This window comes from Hyaena hyaena, unplaced genomic scaffold (assembly GCF_003009895.1).
Source record: "Hyaena hyaena isolate Hyena2069 unplaced genomic scaffold, ASM300989v1 scaffold_695, whole genome shotgun sequence".
NCBI lineage: Eukaryota > Metazoa > Chordata > Mammalia > Carnivora > Hyaenidae > Hyaena > Hyaena hyaena.
The window spans coordinates 737,282-757,753 of record NW_024081326.1 but is presented as its reverse complement, the minus strand read 5'-3'; the positions used below and the strand labels follow the sequence as shown (position 1 = coordinate 757,753).

Genomic DNA, 20,472 nt, shown 5'->3' with positions numbered 1-20,472 from the left:
CTCAGAGCCTGGAGCCCGTTTCGGTCTGTGACTCCCTCTCTCTCTGACCCTCCCCTGCTCACACTGCCTCTCTCTCTCTCTCTCTCTCTCTCCTAGAAATAAATTAAAAAACAAAAACATTAAAAAAAAAAAAAAGACTGATAGAACTATGTCTGGGATGCTTAGAAACATAGTACCTGGCACATAATATGTCATCAATAAATACTGTCTAAATAACTGGGAGAAAAAAAGATCACATAAAGAACTATCTTACCCTCTGGAAATCGTAAGAGTTACATAGCTCCCTTTATGAATGCCTGGAAGTACTGTCAAATATCTACCAAAGAAATCTATGAGCAGTAGGCCTATAGTCCTGATTTAATATGTTTTAACCATCAATGAATAACCCCAAAAGTTTATGACATAAAAACAACATGTTATTTCACCCAGGCACAAATTTAATCACATGTACGTCATGGCTTCTGTGCACAGGAAATTACTTGCTAAATGAACTTAATAAATGAACCTGGTAAATGAACAAAAAAGCATCCACACAACTCAACACAACTATGAATCTCTCCTATTATCAACACATCTTTTATTAATTTCAACTTAGTGTAATTAACATTTGTAAAGTAATAAAATATACCAAGAAAATAAAAAGGTTCCGTGTTCCTAAAGGAAAGAAGAGTATATAAAGAGGTATGAAACTGATGGTATCTGAGAATTTGGGAACCACTGCAAATACCAAGGGCCATACAAAAAAATTGGAAACATGTTACATAAGGATCCAAAGACACAAAAGTAGTTAATAATAATAGAGCCAGGACTAGAATTCAGTAGTCCAAACTTTTAATAATTTTTCCAACACACCATGTTGCTCTTTCTTTAGTTAGTTCTTTCTAACGATAAACAATACAGGGGTGCCTGAGTTGCCCAATCAGTTAAGAGTCTGCCTTCGGCTCAAGTCAAGATCTCATGGTTTGTGGGTTCAAGTCCCACATCCAGCTCTGTGCTGACAGTGCAGAGTCTGCTTGGGATGTTCTCTCCCCTCTTTCTCTATGCCTCTATCCTGCTTGTGCTCTCTACATAAACACATAAACAAACAAACTTTAAAGATAAACAATATAGGGGAGCCTGGGTGGCTTAGTCGGTTAAGCGTCCGACTTTCGCTTAGGTCATGATCTCGCGGTTCGTGGGTTCGGGCCCCACGTCGGGCTCTGTGCTGACTGCCAGCTCAGAGCCTGGAGCCTGTTTCAGTCTGTGACTCCCTCTCTCTCTGACCCTCCCCTGCTCATGCTGTCTCTCTCTCTCTCTCTCCTAGAAATAAATAAAAAAAAAAACATTAAAAAAAATAAAGATAAACAATATATTGGGAGACTCTGGGAAGATGTGGAATTGGAAGACCCTGAACTCACCTCCTCCCACAGATACAACTAGATAACAAAACAATCAGTGTAAACAACCCAGAAAATCACCCAACGGCCAGTAGAATAAACTCCACAACTAAAAGTAGAAAAGATGCCACATTAAAGAGGGTAGGAAGACCAGATACATGGTGGGGAGCTAAACAGACCACAGGACCATCCAGGAGGAGACCCACTGCTATGGAGAGAAACAGACTATCATACTGTGGAGCCCACACAGGTAAGACAAATCCCTATAACATTTGGCTTTGAAAACTAGAATGGTCAAATTTCATGAGTTTTTACAATCAGAGGAACTTAAGGCCTGAAATTAAAAAAAAAAAATCAGTGGCTCAGCTCTTGGAAAACATGGAGGGCAACAGGAAGGTGAGCACCAGCCATTAAAGACATTACAACAGCCCAAAGAGATAAAGCATAGAAGCAGTAGTTTGAAAAAATGCCTAGAGCATATGGGAGGGAAAGTTATTTACTAATCTGAGAGCCTGTCCCAAAGGTGCAGAAATCAGTGGGAGACTCCTCTAGGAACAAAGGAGCTGGCAGGTGCCATTTCCCTCTCCCACCCTCAACATTAAACACACAGCCACCTTCAGGAACTAGCACATCAACATTCAATTACCTAACTTCCTTAAACCAAGCTCAGCCCCCAAACTTTAGTGGACCCACTCTTTACAGTCACACTTGCCTCAGTCCCAGAGCTGCAGGTCCCACACCTGGAAGACTAGCCTAAACCTTGTCAACACATATCCAGAGCCCTGTGCTTTGGGAGATCTCAATCTGTGGTGGAGGACTCGTCCCAGGAAGACCTGTGCATACCTTGTTAAAACAGTACCCCCATGTACACTTTGTGGATCTTCCCAGGCCAGTCACCCTCCAAAGAGAAAATCAACAAGTAAACAGTGGCTGAACCAGAAGGATTTAACAGATACATTCTGAACATTCCATCCTAAAACAGCAGAATACACATTCTTTTTAAGTGCACATGGAATATTCTCCAGAACAGATCTCATATAATAGGCCACAAAACAAGATTCAACAAATTCAAAAAGATCAAAGTCATACCATGCATCTTTTCTGACCACAATGCTATGAAACTAGAGGTCAACCACACACACACACACACACCTGAAAACGGCACAAACATTTTGAAGTTAAATAGCATGCTACTAAACAATGAATGGGTCAACCAAGAAATCAAAGAAGAAATAAAATACTACATGGAAAGAAATGAAAATGCAAAGACACCAGTCCAAAATCTTTGGGATGCAGCAAAAGTGGTTCTAAGAGAGAAGTTTGTAGCAACACTGGCCTATCTCAAGAAAAAAGAAAAATCCCAAATAAAAAACATAACCTTACATGTAAGATAGCTTAAAAAAAGAACAAACAAAACCCAGCTAAAGGTAGGAAATAATAAAAACCAGGGCAGAAATGAATAATACAGAAACTAAACAACAACAACAACAACAAACAAACAATGGAACAGATCAGTAAACCCAGGAGCTAGTTCTTTGGAAAGATCAACAAAACTGATAAACCTCTAGCCAGACTCACCACAAAAAACAAGACAAGATTCAGTGAAGGAAAATCAGAAATGAAAGAGAAATAACCACCAAAACCACAAAAATACAAAGGATTATAGGAGAATATTATGAAAAGTTATATGTCAACAAACTGGACAACCTACAAGAAATGGATAAATTCCTAGAAACATGTAATCTATCAAAACGGAAGCAAGAAGAAACAGAAAATTTGAACAGACTGATTACCAGCAATAATCAAAAACTCTCAACAAACCAAAGTCTAGGACCAGAAAGCTTCATGGGTGAATGTTACCAAACACTTAATGAAGTGTTAAAACCTATTCTCCTCAAACTATTCCAAAAAATAGAAGAGTAAGGAAAACTCCTTCCAATGAGGTTAGCATTACCCTGATACCAAAACCACATGAAGTCACCACAAAAAAAAAAAAAAAAAGAACTACAGGCCAATATCTCTGACGAACATAGATGCAAAAATCCTCAACAAAGTATGAGCAAACCAAATCTCACAACACACTAAGAAAATCTTTCAGAGGGACACCTGGCTGGCTTAGTCAATGGATCATTCAACTCTTGATCTCAGAGTTGTGGGTTTGAGCCCACATTTGGTGTAGAGATTGGTTAAAAATAAAATCATTAGGGGCGCCTGGGTGGCTTAGTCGGTTAAGCTTCCGACTTTCGCTTAGGTCATGATCTCGCGGTTCGTGGGTTCGAGCCCCGCACCGGGCTCAGTGCTGACTGCCAGCTCAGAGCCTGGAGCCTGTTTCGGAGTCTGTGACTCCTTCTCTCTCTGACCGTCTCCTGCTCACGCTGTCTCTCTCTCTCTCCTAGAAATAAATAAAAAACATTAAAAAAAATTAAAAATAAAATAAAATAAAACCATTAAAAAAAAAAAAGAAAAAGAAAATCATTCACCACAATTAAGTGAGATTTATTCCCAAGATTCAAGAGTGGTTCAGTATTCACAACTCAATCAACACGATACAACACATCAACAAGAGAAAGGATAAGAACCATACAATCATTTAAATAGATGCAGAAAAAGTTATTTGACAAAGTACAACATCTACTCCTGATAAAAACCCTCAACAAAGTAGGTTTAGAGGGAATATATCTCAACATAGTAAAGGCCTCATATGAAAAACCCATAGCTAACATCATACTCAACAAGGAAATATTGAGAGCTTCTCTCCTAAGGTCAAGAACAAGACAAAGATGTCCACTCTCACCACTTTTGTCCAACACATTACTGGAAGTCCTAGCCATAGTAATCAGACAAGAAAAAGATTTAAAGGCATCCAAGGAAGGAAGGAAGTCAAACTTTTACTATTTGCAGATGATATGACACTATATATAGCAAATCCTAATGACTCCACCAAAAAAAAAAACTACTGGAACTGATAAATGAATTCAGTATGATCACAGGATACAAAATCAATGTACAGAGTCTCTCTATAGTAGTAACGAAGCAGCAGAAAGAGAAATTAAGAAAATAATCCAATCTATAATTGTTCCAAAAATAATGAAACACCTAGGAATAAATTTAACAACAGAGGTGAAGGATGTACTCTGAAAACTATAAAACACTGATGAAAGAAATTGAAGGCTACACAAATGGGAAGGCATTCCGTGCTCAACAACTGAAAGAACAATTGTTGTTAAAATGTCCATACTACCCAAAGCAATCTACAGATTTAATGTAATCTCTAACAAAATACTAACAGCATTTTCTATCGAAAACAAACAATCCTAAAACAAACAATCCTAAAATTTGCAGAGAAGCACAAAAAAGACCCTGAAGAGCCAAGGCAATCTTGAAAAAGAAAACCAAAGCTGGAGGTATCAAAATTCCAGACTTCACATTTTATTACAAAGCTGTAGTAATCAAAACAGTATGGTTTTGGAACAAAAACAGACACAGAGATCAATCGGACACAATAGAAAGCCCAGAAATAAACTCACACTTACATGGTCAATTAATCTTTGACAAAGGAGACAAGAATATGCAGTGGGGAAACAGACAGTCTCTTCAACAAATGGTATTAGGAAAACTGGAGAGCTTCACTCAAAATAATGAAACTGGACCACTTTCTTACACCATAAGAAAACACAAACTCAAAATGAATTATGGACTTCAGTGTGAGACCGGAAACCATAAAAATCCCAGAAGAGAGCACAGGGAGTAATTTCTCTGGCGCTGGCTATAACATCTTTCTAGAAATGTCTCCTGAGGCAAGGGAAATAAAAACAAAAATAAACTTTTGGGGAGTACCTGGCTGACTCAGTTGGAAAAGCATGTGGCTCTTGCTCTCAGTGTTTTGAGTTTGAGCCCCACGCTGGGTATACAGATTACTAAAAAAAAATAAACATCAAAAAAAAAATTAACAATTGGAACTACAAAAAAGAAAAATCTGCCACACAGCAAAGGAAACAACTAACAAAACTAAAAGACAACATATTGAATGGCAGAAGGTATTTGCAAATGACATATCCAATAAAGGGTTAGTAACCAAAATGTATAAAAAACTTATACAACTAAACACACACACACACACACACACACACACACACACACACACTCCAATTTAAAAAATGGGCAGCAGACACGAAAAGACATTTCCCCAAAGAAGACATACAGATGGTCAACAGACACATGAAAAGATGCTGAACATCATTCACCATCAGGGAAATACAAATCAAAACAATGAGGTATCACCTCACTCTGGTGAGAATGGCTAAAATAAAAAATAAAAGAAACAACAAATGTTGGTTAGGATGTGGAGAAAAAGGAATTCTCATGCATCCCTCATGTTGGTGGAAAAACAAACTGGTTGCAGCCACTGTGGAAGACAATATGGAGGCTCCTCAAAAAATTAAAAATAGAACTACCCTAAGATCTTAATTCACTACTGGGGTTTACCCAAAGAATACAAACATGTTAATTTGAAAGGATATATGCACTTCTCTGCTTATTGCAACATTATTTACAATAGCCAAACTACGGAAGCAGCCAAGTGTCCATCAACTGATGAATAGATAAAGAAGATGTGGCATGCGCGCGCATGCGTGCGCGCGCGCGCAAACACACACACACACACACACACACACACACACACACACACGAATATTATTCAGCCATAAAAAAGAATGAAATCTTGCCATCTGCAACAACGTGTGTGGATCTAGAGAGTATAAGCTAAGTAACATAAGCCAGAGAAAGATAATTACCATGATTTCACTTATATGTGGAATTTAATAATTAAAACAAATAACAAAAGAAAAAGAGACAAACCAAAGAACAGACCCTTAATATAGAGAAGAGATGGTAACCAAAAGGGAGGTGGGGGTGAGGGGTTGAGTGAAGTAAGTGAGGAGATTAAGAGTCCATGTATCTTGATAAGTACTGAGTAATATATGGAATTGTTAAATCACTATGCTGTATACTAGAAAACTAATAATAACACTGTATGTTAACTACAGTGGAAGTAAAACTTTTTTTAAATAAAATAAGATGAAAAAAATTTAAAGAATACGCTGGACTCAACCTAGTAATTTTACATAGATTTTTATTATATATACTTTTAACTCTTATTATAAAACCCTAGTTATTATAAGTTTTTATAATATTTTCCCCAGAGTGTATTGATCAGGCCTCTTTCTTTTCAGGACCAAGAGAACTAGAGTTCTACTGGATAAAAGTGAGTCAGACTGAGCCTTGTATTTCCAACATGAAACAATGCCAAGCATTTTCAAGTCTTAAATCATCAACTTTCAGCCAGGTAAGCTAGGTAGTTCAATGATCACAACATAAAAACTATGGGTCACTGTATAACCCATGGATAAAAATAAGTAAATCCTGTCACTAATCAACTGTATGTAGCATTTTAAAAGGTATCAAGTATCAAGATAAAATAGAATGTCTTCTTTTCATAATACCTGCTCAAAGTCACCACACATTTTAGTTTGTTAGCACTGACCTGTGGATCTCTCCTTTAACTTCTGGATTTCAGAGATTTCTCATTGCTCTCCTTTTTTCTTCTCTGAGTAAATCCACTAGATTATATGATCCAGTCACTAACGTATCTTCACCATATCAACTAACCATTTTAATGGCTTAATAGTGCTGCAATATAAGGGTATACTAAAATTTATCTAGTTGATTCCTTAAGAAACTTACATTACCAAATTTTTAAATTTCAAATCCTGGAAGGAATATTTGTAACGAATATTTCCTAATTAAAAACTACTCCCTTTCAGGAGTGCCTGGGTAACTTAGTTGGTTGAGCATCCCCAGGGTTGTGGGATCAAACCCCATATCCAGCTATGCACTGACAATGGAGCCTTCTTGGGATTCTCTCTGTCTCTCCCTCTATCCCTTTCCCCTCTCACATGTGTGCTCTTAAAAAAGAAAACATTTTTTAAATATCCCCTTTCAGATTTTCATAACTTTGCTTGTTCCTCCACCTGCTACTTAATTATCTCACTTCATATCTCTCTACTAATAAAGGTATATTTCTACTCAAGCCCTTTAAATTCTCTTTATCCAGTCCTTCAGAGAAATCATCCCCTCATATTTCTGAAACTATTATCTTTACTCTGTCATCACCCATTCAAAGTCTTGGATAAAGCAGGCACTCAAAATATGTTAAAATAATGTTGACTCCCAGATCTGCATCTCTAAGGCATATTTTCATCCAACATTCAGCTATTTATTCTCAACAATACAGCTCCATGCAATAGTGTTTCATCCTCATCTCACACAAGGTACAAAACACATCATCCTTCTCTAGTGAACACTCTTTCTCATATTCCTTTTGTACCAGTAGTAGTATTTCCAGTCTTCCTTGTGCAATCTTTGGGAATTCCCCCCTCCTAATCTTCTTTGCCTAGTCATTCTCCTTCACTTACATTTTAGATTGTCTCCACAATCAGGCCATTCACATTCCTCATTACTGTCCTGTCCCTTTCACTGCCAACATTCTAATTCAATTCCTAACTACTTTATGAGTTGGTAATAAAATAGCACACTGAAAAGGAGCAGCCTTGGTTCAAATACTGCTTCAACACTTAATACATGTGTGAACTTGGATAAACTATTTAACTTCTCCATGTTGCATTTTCCTTTTCTGTACAAATGTATTAATTAATAGCAGGATCTACTTTACATGGTTTTGTAACAATTAAGTAAGTTAATATATAAAGATTCAGGACAAGTGCCTCACACATAGTAAGCTTTATATAAGCTTAAATGTTTCATAATTATCTTCTCTGCCTCCAATTACTTTTTTTTCCAGCTTACCTACTACTCCCAGACTAATTTTCTTAGAACAATTTCTTTCGTCATCTTACTTTATTAATGTAAAATATATCATGACTACATTCTGAATCAAGATTAAGCTTCCAAGTCTCATATTTATAGCTCTCCATTACCTCGTTGAGGGGTCAGCAAAATATGGCCTACAAGCCAACCACCTTTTTTTTACACATCAACTTTTACTGAAACATAGCTATTTTCATTAATTTTGCATTGCCCATGGAGGTTTTCTCATATGGATATCAGAGTCAAGCAGTTGTGACATAGTCTGTAAGGGCCACAAAACATAAAATGTTTACTATTTGGACCTTTACAGAAAATATTTGCCAATCGCTGACCACTTCAATTCCCTATCTGTATTACCCCCAATGTAGATTTAGCATGCTTAAAATGGAACTCGTCTTTTTTTGGATACTTGCTCAAGTTCCCTATTTTATTAATATCTAACAAGTATTTGTTAAGGCTTCATTACAAACCATACACTGCTCCAGTGACTGGTAAACCGCAGGGGATAAAAAGAAAACCCTCAGGGTGCCTGGGTGGCTCAGTCGGTTGAGTATCTGACTTCTGCTGAGGTCATGTTCTCACTGTTTGTGAGTTTGAGGCCCGTGTCCAGCTCTGTGCTGACAACTCAGAGCCTGGAGCCTGCTTTGGATTCTGGATCTCCCCCTCTATGCCCCTCCCATGATCATGCTCTGTTTCTCTCTCTCTCAATGATAAATAAATGTTAAAAAAAAAAAAAAAGAAAGAAAATCCTCAATTTTCATAGAATATATTTTCTTTTGGAGGACAATAAACCAAAAACAAGAAAATGTATACGTAAGTATATGTCAGTTGGTGGTCAGTGCTATGAAAAAAAACAGTGTTTAGGATGACAGAAGAGTGGGGTGCTAATTTAGATACAATGACCTTTCTAATAAGGCAACATTTTAACAGTGTCTTGAATTAGAGATGGACCAAGAGGAATGCTCTGGAGGAAATGCAATCTGGGAAAATAGGAAACTCAACCCTAAGAGAAGAGTAGGTGCCTCCTTAAATCTGCATCCTAGGTGATTTGCCTCACTCTAGTCCCAAATCCTGCTAGCAATAATTTATAACTAGAATATATAAAGTACTCCTACTATAAACAAAAAGACAAACCACATTTTTAAATGGCCATAAGACGGGGGCTTCTGGTTGGCTCAGTCAGTTAAGCGTCAGACTTCAGCGCAGGTCATGGTCTCATGGTCTGTGGGTTTGAGCCCCTCATCGGGCTCTGTGCTGACAGCTCAGAGCCTGGAGCCTGCTTCAGATTCTGTGTCTCCCTGTCTCTCTGCCCCTCCCCCACTCATTCTGTCTGTCTCTCTCATAAATAAATAAACTTAAAAAAAAATTAAAACCTAAATGGCCATGAGACTTGATTAGAGAGAATGCACACACTCATCAATAAACATATGAAAAGATACTAAGCAAATTACTCATCAGTGAAATGCAAATTAAAATCACAATAGCTCCTATTAGATAACCCATAGGATGGCTAAAATTTCCAGATGAATCCAACGTACTCAAAAGCCAACATCTGGGAACAACGCGAATGCCTATCATTTGAAGGACAGCTAAATAGTGATATGACATGACAATAAAAACAATGAACTTCTGGTAATTCTAATAACACAGATGAATATGTTAGTTCTCTAGGGCTGTATTTACATTATCACCAAAGTACCTGGTAGCATAAAACAAAAGAAATTTATTTTCTCACACTTCTGGAGATTAGAAGTGTGAAATCATGTGTACTCAGGGTCATGCTTCCCTTTAAAGGCAAGGAAAAATTCTTTTTTTTAAAATTATTTTTATAGTTTATTTATTTTTGAGACAGAGAGAGACGGAGCACGAGTTGGGGAGGGGCAGAGAGAGGGAGACACAGAATCTGAAGCAGGCTCCAGGCTCTGAGCTGTCTGCACAGAACCCGATGCGGGGCTCGAACTCACAAACTGTGACATCATGACTGAGCCGAAGTCAGAGGCTTAACCGACTGAGCCACCCAGGTGCCTCTAAGGCAAGGAAAAATTCTTGTCCTTTAGAGTCTTCAGAGAGAGAGGTCCTGAACACCTTGCTTTCATACATATGGCCTCCAGAACTGAGAAAACAAATTTCTGTTTTAAGCCATGAAGTTTGAGGTAAGGTGTTATGGCAGCCCTTGAAAACTAATACGAGGAATTTCACAGATATTATGGTTTAAAAAGCTACTGCATAAAAAATAAAATTAAGTAAATAAAAAGCCACTGTATGATTCCATTTATTTGAAGTTCAACAATAGGCAAATCTCATTTATGGTTGACAGAATTAGTGGAATAGACGAGCAGTACAGACTGGGAAGGAATAAAAGGCTGGTGTGTTAGAAACATTCTGTATTTTGATCTGGATGGTAGTTACATAAGTAGATAAAAATGTATTTTTTAATTAAAGAATGGTATATATTTTATATAATTTTTTAAAAAATAAGAAAAAGACCACAACACAGAGCTACACATATCTACATACAGTCACACACCAAAAAAAAACTTGCTAAATAAATTGTTATTGAAGACTTACTAGTAGTTTAAAACTATCTGAGACTTAAGTTGTTGCAATCAGGCACCCTGAAAGATATATAATTTCCAAATACTTAGTCTCATCTTTCAATATATGTGTTTATGTATTCATCTGAAAGAGATAACAGGAAAACAGGTCAAAGACAAGTACTCTTTAATATTTTAATTTGACAGCACTGTTTGGACTTAAACAGTTTTGGTGAATATCAAAACAAGTTATCTGATTTGTGCTTTGTCATCTTAAATATATGTTATTAATGATGAAATAAGTTTACCTCTGTTACATAACATTTTAAAATGACATGTTCTAGCTCAATATGTGTAGATTTTGTGTGTGTGTGTGTGTAGATTTTTAATAATGAATTTCCTGAGCAGAGACTTACAAAATAGAGACACAATCTTATACCATAAAAAAAAAATTGACAAGTAGGAAATCTTAGACTTATTTAGTAAAATAGTTAGCTAAATTCCCTTCTGGTGGGAAAAAGGTCCTTCCTTCACAGCTGTCTTAAGTTGAACCTATTTTTTCTTGCTTTGCTAGAAGACAAAAAATGTTACCAGGAGATAATGGCAGAGATCTTTGCAAGTCTGTGCATGTGCTGAGTAGAGGGAGAAAAGATGTGCAAAGAAATCTAAGGAAAGCCAATTCTTTTAACTTTAGCAAGCTTTTAAACTTTTCTCCCTCAAGTCAAATTAAAAGCTGAATGGAAGACAGACACAAGTTTTTGTGATGAAATCAGAGGATTTCAAAATTATAAACACAATGAAAAATCCACATCAATGAAGAAAAGAAGTTGACTGATTCTATTCATATCTGAAAGAGAACCAGAGTAAAAATAATAATACTGAAAGACTAAAAAGTACACACTTTAACAAAGATAACCGGCTTTCTTAAAATGTGAGCTGAATACTACATATTCTTCCAAAACTATTAGTAATTAAGAAAACTTTACTTAGGGCGCCTGGGTGGCTTAGTCGGTTAAGCGTCCGACTTTCGCTTAGGTCATGATCTCGCGGTTCGTGGGTTCGAGCCCCGCATCGGGCTCTGTGCTGACTGCCAGCTCAGAGTCTGGAGCCTGTTTCAGTCTGTGACTCCCGCTCTCTCTGACCCTCCCCTGCTCACGCTGTCTTTCTCTCTCCTAGAAATACTAAATACAAAAAATTAAAAAAAAAAAAAAAGAAAACTTTACTTAGTAGAAAATCTTCATTAGAAAGGTTCCTCTCCTCTTTAAAAAGCATATTTGAGAGCACCTCAATGCTTAATGCTCGGTTGGTTAAGCATCTGACTCTTGATTTTAGCTCAGGTCATGATCTCAGGGTTGTGAGTTGGAGCCCTGCATTAGGCTCTGTGCTGACACTGCGGAGCCTGCTTGGGATTCTCTGTCTCCCTCTCTCTGCCTCTCCCCTGCTTGCTCTCTCTCTCTCTCTCAAAATAAATAAATGAATCAATATTTTTAAAAAATTTAAAACAAAAGCATACTCTCAGTCTCTGTGAATTTCTGATTTAGAAATTTCTATTTAGAAATCTCAAGGCTAACCAGATCTCCTATCCTATCCTAGAGCTAATTCCTCACAGCTTTCTCAGGACTCTCACAATGAAAGCACCCTGTCCAAAAAATGAGTCTAGCATTTAGAGATACAAGAAAGATAAAAGTGTAAGAAAATCCTTTATCTAATATACAAAAAAATATTATTCCATTCTGAAACAAACAAACAAAAAGCCAGCTGTGTCGGATTAAGTGTAAAACAACAGGTTAGTCTTCCCCAAAAGGTTTTAAGAGAAAATTTGGTTACATGCATTTTTCCCTGCTGTTGCCAACTCAACAACTTAATCCCCTCTTAAAATACAACTCCTTTACACTGGTATTTATTTATTTGTTTAATTTAATTTAATTTAATTTAACTTTTGAGAGTCAGAGAAAGAGAGAGAGAGAGAGCGCAAGCAGGGGAGGGTCAGAGAGAGAGGGAGACACAGAATCCGAAGACAGGCTCCAGGCTCTGAGCTACCTGTCAGCACAGAGCCCGACACGGGTCCCGAACCCACGAACCATGAGACCATGACCTGAGCCGAAGTCAGACGCTCAAATGACTGAGCCACCCAGGCACCCCAGCACACCCGTTTGAAAATGAGTAAATGTTGCAGTATAAATAAGAATATGGCTACGTATCAAATCTCACTTAAGAAGCTATTTTTTTCTTCTGCAGCTAACTAAACCAACTGTGCCTTTTCCCCATGGGGCCCAGTGTGCAATGGCTGCACACAGCAGCCTTCTTGGTAGTGTATGCAGCCTGTTGATTTTACGGGTTGCTCTAAGGGACCCTGGAGACAGCTTTTTCTGGTGGACATTGAGGTTTGGCCTCATGCTTTCTCCAACCTAGGCTCCAGACAGGTATGCGGGGTGCCTTTGGAAAGCCCCAGGGCACAGTGGCCAGGGTCCACATTGGCCAAGTCATCATGTCCATCCGTACCAAGTTGCAGAACAAGAAGCATGTGATTGAGGCCCTGCATACGGCCAAGTTCAAGGTCCTTGGCTGCCAGAAAATCCACATTTCCAAGAAGTGGGGCTTTATTAAATTTAATGCTGTCAAGTTTGAAGACACGGTGGCTGAAAAGCGGCTCATCCCAGATGGCTGTGGGGTCAAATACATCCCTAATCATGGCCCCTTGGACAAATGGCGGGCTCTGCCTCATGAGAGCCTCAGCAGTGCCCTCCCCATTCATGCCCACCAATAAATCCTGCTTCCTGTAAAAAACAAAAAACAAAAAAGCTATTTTTTTCTTTACATAAAATGACTGAACTAAAACTTTAATATTAGTATGTAATATCACAGGTACTAGAACTGATGTGTATCATTAGAATTTTGCCTACAAATTTTAGTGCCTGAACTATGTATATATTTTATTATTTTTTTAATGTTTATTTTTGAGAGACAGAGCAAGGGTGAGCAAGGGAGGGGCAGAGAGAGGGGGACAGAGGATCCAAAGCAGGCTCCACCCTGACAGCAAAGAGCCCAATTTGGGGCTTGAACTCACAAACTGTGAGATCATGACCTGAGCCGAAGTCATTTGCTTAACTGACTGAGCCAACCAGGCACTCCTCTATTTTGAAGTCACAAGTTTGCTATTAATTACATAAATTTTCCCACCTACACATATGACTTTTGTGAGAAAGCACTGAAAAGTTACTGTAATATGATAATATTACTGGAGAAATAATTATCTATATTGTTTTAATATTTTTATATACAAACATGAAACTGGCTTCTACTTACAGTGCATTAGTTTGGTTCATGTTAATTCTGCAAAACTATAGATGTTCGATTTTTTAAGTTTTGGCTTAGCATAGTTATTTTGGAGCTCCTGATACTGAATCTACTGATGAATCTGTAACTTAAAATAACACCTTTTTATTTTTTAAGGTGACATATAAGCACATACCAACACTCAACTCAAATCATAAACCTCCATTTAGAAAAACTAATTCAGTTTATAAACCCAAACCTAAGTCATACATAATTGTTATAGAACCATAAAATGGAACTATGTAAGATTATAATACTCTATCTTTCCTTAAAATAAAATCTTTTTTTTTTTTTTTTTTTGGCTCATCTGACATAATCAAAGCAACTGCAATGCCCTATGGAACAGTAGCACCTGCAGGAAAAGACCCAGTCTAGCAACTGCTGGTACTATCAATTCATTACTTGATTCTCACACATCAAGGCACTTCTTCTCCCCCTTCCTGTACACGTAGTCGATGAAACTGAAGAAAACAGAGCTTAGAGTGTTCACGCTGAACCCCCACAACTACACAGCTGACCCTCGTACATCCTGTCAAAATAATGTCCTTCAGAGAACAGGCTTTAAACACACAATAATGCAGCATCTTTCTTCTAGCTAGGAGTTGCAGAGAAGAAAACTGTTCCATGATACATTTAACCTCTCTAAAAGAGCCTATATTTTAAAAGATGCTTACAATTAAATAAGAACTAGATAAGAACACTGAAATGAGAAAAACCTGCAACATTTAAACTGCACAAAAAAAATATGATCAAGGGAAAAAATTACATACTTCAAGCCTATTGACAATGTCATAAGCAAAAATATTTTAAATAACAAAGTACAATATTTTTCACTCAACAATAAGTATTTTCTTAGTGTATTTTTTAGAAATGAAAATGTAAAATTTACCTGAACTGTAATCCATGATTTGAGAAAAATATTCTATCTTGTTTTGTCAATATTTTAATGTATTCTTAGTATTTTAGAAAACTTTTGATATTATAAAAAATGTTTAAAATTTCTTTGGCATTACTACACCACTAAAGGTCTGTCAGATAAGAGGGAAAACTGTCTACTGGGCTGATCATGCTGTGCTGGCAATTTCTCAAACATCTGCTAAAGGTCAGATTTCCATTGCATGGAAGCAATCAATGGAACTACACAATTCTCCTAGCACTAAAAGAAGCTAAACAAAGAACACTATTTTACATAAGTAATGAAACATAACCCTAGCTTTGTATTAAACCGTAGCAAAGTCTATCTCCTTGTCTGTGCAGAATTCATACATTTAGAACATGGTTGTAAAATTCTATTTGCATTTTATTTTAAAATTATGTTTATTATGTTCTTAAAGTATGTTTATAAAACTACCTGCCATTTGTTAAAAAAATACATAATCAATTTTTAATTTCACACCACTAAATAGCACTATATATCCAAATGAAATTTTTTTTTTTATGTTTTATTTATTTCTAGGAGAGAGAGAGAGAGACAGCGTGAGCAGGGGAGGGTCAGAGAGAGAGGGAGTCACAGACTGAAACAGGCTCCAGGCTCTGAGCTGGCAGTCAGCACAGTGCCCGACGCGGGGCTCGAACCCACGAACCGCGAGATCATGACCTGAGCGAAAGTCAGACGCTTAACCGACTAAGCCACCCAGGCGCCCCTATATCCAAATGAAATTTTAAGGATAACTTAAACAATAAATATTTATAGGGTTTTTTTTTTACAAATATGAAAATTATAATAGTAGGTCACTTATTTAGGTGAGTGTTTCATTTTCCAAGTAATTCACATAAGATGACTGAGTTTACAAGAAGTTTTATTGTTAAAACTAAACTTGTCATAGGAACATTCAGATTTTTCTATGATCATAGACACTGATGTCAGTTACTTTGGAAAAATTTTTGATACAAATCACCTTGAACACAATCCATACTCTACAACTCTGGTAACTTTATCAGTTGTATGAACAAAGTAATGAAACACAATAAGTTACCAAAGAATTAAATTTAAATATTACAAAAAGCATTGCCAATGTACATTTTTAGATGAGATACTATTTTATTGGATTTTCTATTTTTTTTTTTTTTTAAGAACAGAAATATTAAATCTAAAATTAAAAGTTACACTACTCGGGCACCTGGGTGGCAGAGTCAATTGAGCATCTGACCCTTAATTTTGGCTCAAGTAATGATCTCCTGATTCACGGGATTGAATCCCAGCATTGGCATCACAGAGCCTGCTTGGGATTCTCTCTCTCTCTCTCTCTCTCTCTCTCTGCCTCTCCCCAACTTGCACTCACACACACTGTCTTCTCTCTCTCAATATAAATAAACTTAGAAAAAAGTTAAAGGACTTTACTTTTCCCTTCAAAGTACCATGCACTCTATTGAAACACTCAAATTGCCACGAAAGTTTTACCCTATAGCCATAAAACGATGAAATATAGTATTTTTAAATGTAAAAGTACAATTTTATATAAGCCTACCCAATTATAAATGGACAGTTTTAAATCTTAGATTAAAACACTTTGCCAAAAGACACTCAGAAAATTAGTGAATAAAACTTAAATGATCAAGTGACTCTTTGAAGCTTTAGTTTTCAAAAGCTTAATGTTCGTATTTTTATGTAACATAGGGTTCCTCTTTCATTCAAAAATATGTTAAAGTTACTAGGAAATAGATGAATCATAAAACCCTGCCTATGATTATGCTATATACTATGGACTTCTATCATATTGTAGATACAAATTATTTCCTTCTAAAAAATGAAAAACAGGTAACTTACTTCTAATGAGATGACTGTTAAGGAAAGTAGAACCATAAACAATCCAATCTCGTCAAAATAACTAAAGTAAGACAGGTGTTGTCAAGTTAGAACTACCTCATTTTCCTAATACAGGCATGTTCTTATTTTTTGATGAACTCAACTATTTAGATTATAATTTTGCTCTAATAACCTTTATTACATTACATAGGATTATAATCTAATTCTAAAGAATTAGAATTCTAATATTAGGTCTATGCTAAATATTTTCCAAGAATATTATCATCATAAAAAGATAAGTTCCAAGTGATGCTGATATTCCTAAACTAAGGATCAAACTTTAAAAATTGCCATACTGGAGGATGCCCGTTAACATGCATCCTTACAAAATATCTAATCTGTGTGGCACAGTTTTCAAATTAATCCCCCTTTAACAACACTTGAAAAGAACTAACTAGTTTTTCAGAAATCTCTCCATGATTTCCCACTGCAACCAGCATAACATCTAAAGTCATAAAGACTAGCACTGAAGGTTTTACAAGAAATAATGCCATTAAACTGTTAATCTCATTTTTCTTTGATGGCTAAAAGGAAAGTCTGGTCTACATAGTATTTTTTAAAGCCATACTAAAATCATTCAATATTTTCCAAGTACTTATATATCAGGCACAGCCAGGAGCAGAATTATAAACAATAAAAGCTACCTCTAACTAAAGGACATATATGTAAACAAATAATCAAAATAATATGTTGTAGTTTCTGCTTCCTGTATAATTCATATCACCATCACCATCTCTGTAACAATTAAAATGGTAGAGAAAATATTTTTCAAGTTTGGGTTCTATAAAGCAAACTGCTAATGCTAACAAGATAGAGAGGAATTATTGAGCTAAGAATCTGAAGAGGTAAAAACCTCCACAGATAAAGCACTGTCAACAACTTTTGCCCTGAAGTTCAAGGTCCAAGCAATACGAGTTGCAAACTTATTTGGTGGTCTCCCTAAGGCCCCATCTAACAAAGTCCAAATCTAGAACCCACAAAAGGTAAGGACTATGGAAACTCCCCTAACTGGATTAGAACTCTGAAGGGCTATATCCTGGGAGCAAGAAAGACTCAGAATTAAATCACTTCTTTCATGGTCTGAAGCCTACCTCTGAGTATAAAGATGGGTCAAAAAATCTCAAATGAAACTTAGAATAAGACACTTTATTGGACTACTCCTGTCACCAGGCACTTGAATGAATCAAATACAAATTCTCTGTGGAAAAACATAGTTATCTTCCTGGTGCTAAGTTACTCTTACAACTAACTTTTCGAATAAAGAGCTCAGCATGCAATTAAATGTAACCAAGCACATGAGAAGATAGGTAACATGAAGAAAAACTAGCAGAACCAATGAACAATTTGTGAAAACAAATGCCAACAAAATGTACCACATATCAAAATTTGTAGAATGCAGCTAGTGAACTGCTAAGAGGAAAATTTAAAGGCCTAAATATATATATTGAAAAAGAAGAAAGGCTGGAAAATAATGATTAAGAATCCATTTCAAGAAGGGTATTGGCTTCATGGATGATGGGCATTAGGGAGGGCATTTGTTGGGATGAGCACTGGGTGTTATATATAAGTGATGGATCACTAACTTCTACTCCTGAAATCATTATTATACTATATGTGAACTAACTTGGACTTAAATATACATGTGTGTGTATAAGAAATTACAAAACATTCTATGAAAAGAGAAGGAAGGAAAACAAAGAGTAGAAATTTATGAAGTAGAAACATCCCATAAAGAAGGTCAACAAAACCAAAACATGCATTTTTGAAAAAGACTAGTGAAACTGATAAACCTCTGATAAGACTAATGGGGGAATAAAAAGGCAGACACAAATAAGAATGAAAAAGAAGATATCAAAGTGGTAGATCCTTACTGCTTAGAGATGCAAACTTTCAGAGCAAAGGAAGAAAAATTTATTGCCCTAAAAATCAGGATGGCAGTTACCTATCAGTAAGAGAAGAGTTGTGATGAATAGGTAGTGGAACTGGTGAAGCTTCTGAAGTACTGGCAATGTTCTATTCCTCTATCTGGAGAGTAGGTACACAGGCATTTGCTTTACATAATTAAATAAGCTGTACAACCTCTACTTTGTACACTTTTCTGTATGTGCTATTGTTAGTAATTGATTGAGTGTCCTCCAAAATTCATGATGTTGAAGTTCTAACCCCCACTGTGACCATAGTCAGAGACAGGGCATTTAAGGAGGTAATTAAACGAGGTCATATAGGTGGGGCCCTAATCCATCAGGTCTGGTGTCCTTAAAAGAGAAAAAGACAAGAGATCCCTCCATACCCACCATCAGCACAGAGGAAAGGCAATGTGAGGACACATGAAGAAGGTATGCATCTGCAATTGAGGAAGAGAGCCCACACAAGAAAGTAATCTTAACAACCCCATGATGTTGGACTTTTCACCTACAGAACTATGAGAAAGTAAATTTCTGTTGTTTAAGCCACCTAGTCTATGGTATCTTGTTATGGCAGCCCTAGCAGATCAATAGTTATGTTTTATATTTTGGAAGGTAAAAAAAAAAATAGGTGACAGGTGTTAAAATAAAAATGCAAGGGGCGCCTGGGTGGCTTAGTCGGTTAAGCGTCCGACTTTCGCTTAGGTCATGATCTCGCGGTTCGTGGGTTCGAGCCCCGCGTCGGGCTCTGTGCTGACTGCCAGCTCAGAGCCTGGAGCCTGTTTCAGTCTGTGTCTCCCTCTCTCTCTGACCCTCCTCTGCTCACGCTGTCTCTCTCTCTCTCCTAGAAATAAATAAAACATTAAAAAAAAAAATTAAAAAAAAAAAATGCAATAGAATCTTGGATACCATAGAGGAGACAGAAGCCATTTATTGTAAAATCATTAATTGCAACAAGTTAATATTTTAAAAGAAACACCTGCCAATTATCCAACCTAACATACCAACTGATAAGGATTTATTTTATCCTTTTCACACTTTTCTTACAGCATTCCCTCTACCTGAAATATTTTTCACTCAGTCTAAGCACTTTTCTCCAGATGACCCAGCCAAATTGAGATTAAATACTGTACCCAACTCCCACAATAGAGAGCGGATGGACAATGACAGGCCTCCTAACATGATTACCACAAGAAGAAACAGTGAAACTTGAGAATATAATTACAATCACAGTCATAGAAAACATAAGATTTTGCTATTGCATACTAAAGTTGGATAGTTTAGTGAAAAGGTATTCATGTCTTTTTTTCTTATTGTGGTGAGATATATACAATATAAAATTTGTCACTTTAGCCATTTTTAAGTATAATTCAGTGACATTACTTTCACACTTTTGTGCAACATCATTACTACCTATTTTCAAGACTTCTTTATCACAACAAACTCTTTGTTCATAGGCAGTAACTCCCCATTTTGCACTCCCCTTGGCCCGGGATAATCTCTCATATACTGTCCCTTTGTGTATGGCTTATTTCACATAACATATTTTTAAGGTTCATTCATGTTGTAGTATGTATCAGAGTATCATTCCTTTTTATGACTTTTCGAATCTATATACAACATTTTACTTA

At 36.6% G+C, this 20,472-nt stretch overlaps 1 protein-coding gene and 1 non-coding gene across 5 annotated transcripts in view; one reads left to right on the top strand and one right to left on the bottom strand.

The window, feature by feature from the left end:
- Positions 1-20,472, bottom strand: part of JMJD1C (jumonji domain containing 1C) — a 317,069-nt gene that overhangs the window by 206,242 nt on the left and 90,355 nt on the right. The gene's annotated exons all lie outside the window — the stretch shown is intronic.
- On the top strand, positions 13,028-13,160 carry LOC120220386. The gene has a single exon (XR_005525562.1). It is a non-coding gene; the product is annotated as a small nucleolar RNA SNORA70 (small nucleolar RNA).